The following is a 4,946-nucleotide window of genomic DNA, read 5'->3' on the forward strand; positions in this document are numbered from 1 at the left end:
GGCTCCGTTGGGGATAGAGACAATAATAATTATACTACAGCTTTAAGGAGTGATTTCTTTGCCATGTTTAAAGCAAGGTAAACTGATTACTGCTATTTCCTTTAAGAATTGTTGTCGAAATGGGGAAATTGTTATTTATATTTGTGGTGTCAAATACTCATGATATGCTGTCACCTGGAGAGACAGAGAGGGAGAACAAGAGAAGGAGAAAGAGAGAAGGGGAGAGACAGAGAGGGAGAAAAAGAGAAGGAGAAAGAGAGAAGGGGAGAGACAGAGAGGGAGAAAAAGAGAAGGAGAAAGAGAGAAGGGGAGAGACAGAGAGGGAGAAAAAGAGGAGAAAGAGAGAAGGGGAGAGACAGAGAGGGAGAAAAAGAGAAGGAGAAAGAGAGAAGGGGAGAGACAGAGAGGGAGAAAAAGAGAAGGAGAAAGAGAGAAGGGGAGAGACAGAGAGGAAGAAAAAGAGATGGAGAAAGAGAGAAGGGGAGAGACAGAGAGGGAGAAAAAGAGAAGGAGAAAGAGAGAAGGGGAGAGACAGAGAGGGAGAAAAAGAGAAGGAGAAAGAGAGAAGGGGAGAGACAGAGGACAGAAAGAGATTCACAGTATTATGGAGAAGATTACCATTACCTGTCAATTTCTCTGTATAAGGCCTCCAGTCTCTGCTATTTGTAGACAACCTCCAGACATTACTTTACCAGCTGTAGTTTCCTTCACCTTACGCTGCTGGAGTCAGAGACACACACTTACACTCCCACAGTTTACTATAGTACTTACTATATCATTATATAGTAAACTGTAGTATACTGTATACTACACTATATATACACAAAAGTATGTAGACACCCCTTCAAATTAGTGGATTCGGCTATTTCATCCACACCCGTTGCTGACAGGTATATAATATAGGGCACACAGCCATGCGACCTCCATATGAAAACATTGGCAGTAGAATTGCCTTACTGAAGAGCTCAGTGACTTTCAACATGGCACCGTCATATAATGCAACCTTTCCAACAAGTCAGTTCGTCAAATTTCTACCCTGCTAGAGCTTCTCCGGTCAACTGTAAGTGCTGTTATTGTGAAGTGAAGTGAAAATGTCTAGGAGCAGTAACGGCTCAGCGTAAAAATCGTCTGTCCTCGGTTGCAACACTAACTACCGAGTTCCAAACTGCCTCTGGAAGCAACGTCAGCACAAGAACTGTTCGTTGGGAGCTTCATGAAATGGCTTTCCATGGCTGAGCAGCCGCACACAAGACTAAGAACGCCATGCGCAATCCCAAGCGCCAGCTGGAGGGGTGTAAAGCTCGCCGCCATTGGGCTCTGGAGCAGTGGAAAAGTGTTCTCTGGAGTGATGAATCACGCTTCACCATCTGGCAGTCCGACGAATGAATATGTGTTTAGCTGATGTCATAAGAAAGTTATCTGTCCCAAAGCATAGTGCCAACTGTAAAGTTTGGTGGAGTAGGAATAATGGTCTGGGGCTGTTTTTCATGGTTCGGGCTAGGCCCCTTAGTTCCAGTGAAGGCAAATCTTAATGCTACAGCATACAATGACATTCCTGACAATTCTGTGCTTCCAACTTTGTGGCAACAGTTTGGGGAAGGCCCTTTCCTGTTTCAGCATGACAATGCCCTGTGCACAAAGCGAGGTCTATACAGAAATGGTTTTTCGAGATCGATGTGGAAGAACTTGACTGGCCTGCATAGAGTCCTGACCTCAACCCCATCAAACACATTTGGGATGAATTGGAACGCTGACTGCGAGCCAGAACTAATGGCCCAGCATCAGTGCCTGACCTCAATAATGCTCTTGTGGCTGAATGGAAGCAAGTCCCAACAGCAATGTTCCAACATCTAGTGGAAAGTCTTCCCAGAGGAGTGGAGACTGTTATGCAGCAAAGGGGGATGCCCATGATTTTGGAATTTTGGAATGATGTTCGACGATGTCACATTGGCATAAATGGTCGGGAGACAGGCGCAGGAATGCGTAATAGGGGGTTTTATTTCCCAAATTACCGCGTGCCATGTAAAGGTAAGGGGACGAAGACCAAACAAACACTATACAAACACAGGGTTGAGACCCAAACAAAAGAGCGAGGAGTACCTAAAAAAAATACACAATCGCACAATAATTATCACACGGGACGAGACCCGTAATCATCAACACAATACAAGAGGCACGAAAGCCAAAACAACACAGCACAGGTACTCACACGACCAACGGACATTGTTCACCATTGTCCTGTCGATTATTGTTACAAAGGGCACACTTATACAATTACTTATCAACTGTTACAGACGAGCAGGTCTCCACATACTTTTGGTCATGAAGGGTATACTCCACAGTGTAGTATCCCTCGATCATGTGTAGTACTTACTATATCATTTTGTAGTATACTGTAGAATACTATACTACACACTGTAGTAACCCTTGATCATGTTTAGTACTTACTATAAAATGTTGTAGTATACTGTAGAATACTATAGTAAGTACTACAGTATTATCCACAAAATAACACTGTAGTAAATAATACAGTAATGTCTACAAAAACACAACAGTTTTAATTATATTAATACTGCAGTATTTCATTTGCATATACCCCACCCATTCCTTTCCTCCATATCTCAATTTATGCCACCCATGAGTGTAGTATAGACCATGTATTGTCTTCCCTAGATGTTATAGAAAAGAGCAAAAGCTCTAAACTATCTGTTCAGACTGCAGTCCTACCTACCTACTTACCTACACTCTTAGAAAAAAGAGAGCGTACAGGTTATGGAAAATTTGCTCTTTTAGTATTTGTCCAGTAGGTTTCTTCAAGGAGAAAGAAAAACACTACACTATACTACGGTCAAATCCACAAAAACACTACAGTGAATGCTATAGTATATAAATCTAGTAATACTGCAGTATTTATACCATATTATAGTATAGTATTTTTTCATGAGGGGAATGTGTGTTTGCTATTGTGCATGTTCATAGCACTCTTGGAGGACGTCAGTAATGGTAATAAACATTGAAACACACATAGGGATATTTCATGTATTTGATGACAGGTTTAGATGAACTGTAACCACGGACAGAGCTCTTCCTTCCCAGAAGCCTTTGGAGTGGTTTGTTTTGATCCTGTTAAGTGGGCGGGACATCATCTGTCTCCGAGCCAGGATTGGACCACAGTACTGGTACGTAGTCTGTCATACCCAGCTACAGTAGGTCCCCTGTTGGATTGTTTGTTCAGTCCATATTGTACACGGTTTCCATTCCAGACCCAGATCTGAACTTCCCCTAGACTGAGGAATAGCTACATGTTCACACCACATGCTCACTAGCATGCTCACGGGACACTTGTTTCTGCTGCTGCACTCTTTGTGTGTGTCTGTGTCTGTGCCTGCATGTGGTTTCACACACACTCACACCACTGAGAATGAATGGTGACAAGCTACAAAGGGTTTTCAGGAGAGAAGTTTGCCCCTTGTGCTTTCAAAGGCAGATGGTGTGGCCCGGGCACCTCCTAACACATATATGAAGGATGGCTGATTTACTGTCTACGCTGCCTACACATTGCAGGCCTACATTGTAGCTCTGGAACATTGAACAGTTCGTTTTTTTAATGAACTGTAATTAAATGGAAGTGTAATTTCCCCTTGGTATTTGACTCTGGGATTAAATCAGTCAGCCAGGCAGACATGGGTTAAAAAACTATTTGAAATCATTTCAAATACTTTATCTGGCCTTGATTGAGTTTGCCTGGCGTACTGGAACCTATAGAGTGGTCATAATCAATAGAGAAGTGCAAACGCTGCCACCTGGCACCCCATTCAGGTTAAAGCAACCGCTAAAAGTATATGAAAGAATGCAAATAGTATTTGAGCCCATGCAGGTCTGAAGCCAGGCTGTTGTCCCCAGCTGCTCAGTAAAGAGCTATTTATCATTTCTCACCATTCACTCCTTTCATCTCCTCTGTTTCTCATTATGTTAATGTGTGACCATGACCTTGTGTGTATCCCAAATGGCACCCTATTGCCTATAATAGTGCACTATATTGTGCACCCTGGGGGCCCTGGTCAAAGGAGTACACTATATAGGGAAAAGGGTTCCATTTGGGATGCAGGCCCATGTGTGTCACGTGACCTGAAAAACAATGTGTTGCTTGGTGAGGTTAGGAAAACAACCCTTCTAGAGCGCTGATGTGTACGTCTCCTCTCCCTTCCGGCCAGAGACGAAGAAATCCTCATGGGCATTTCTTTCCTTGTGCCCCCCGTTATTAGCCAAATAATGATCAATCTGTGCAAAAAAATACATTTAGACTTGTCCACTGGGTTAAAGATGGACCATCCCATCTGGCATTTACCGTATGAAATATAGTTGTTGTTCTGCACAACCATATGGGCCTGGTTATGAGGTTAACCACAACCTTATTTACATCTGACTTCTTCCCATTGTTTGCAAAGTAGGGCATCAAACCAGGCCTCTCCTATGGCACGCACAGTGTGACAATGTCCTATAGGGTGAGATCAGTTCAGGACAATCTCTGTTGTCTTTAATACAATGGCCTACAGATCAGGATCTTCATTTGAGACAGTTTGCTACAGCAGGAAAATAATCCTTCAGCAAAAGATTATGTGAATTATTATGTGGATTATAAATAATGGAAATGTTTCTAGGGGTTGATAAAAAAATGTTGTTAGGGCAAATCAAGTCTGAAATTTAATGTTGGAAAATCCTGCTTGGCAGGAAAATTCTCAGCAACAAAATAGTGATCAGATTAAGATCGTACATCTGTATGCTGACTGTCACTAGACTATGACTGCTGGACTGTGTAGTATGAGGCACATTGATGCATTCAACTGGATAATCGGTTTGACCATAGTCAAATAATTAGCACTATTCTGGGTTTTTATGGTTAGTATTGATGGTATGTTTGGCTGTGTTTACTGACTCTGATCTTT

General features: G+C 42.4%; 1 pseudogene; it reads left to right on the forward strand.

Moving 5' to 3' along the window:
• Positions 1-2,775: 2,775 nt before the first annotated feature.
• LOC120018992 lies at positions 2,776-2,835 on the forward strand (annotated as a pseudogene).
• The last annotated feature ends 2,111 nt before the right edge of the window (positions 2,836-4,946 follow it).

The sequence above is a fragment of the Salvelinus namaycush genome, chromosome 23, assembly GCF_016432855.1.
Source record: "Salvelinus namaycush isolate Seneca chromosome 23, SaNama_1.0, whole genome shotgun sequence".
NCBI classification, from domain to species: domain Eukaryota; kingdom Metazoa; phylum Chordata; class Actinopteri; order Salmoniformes; family Salmonidae; genus Salvelinus; species Salvelinus namaycush.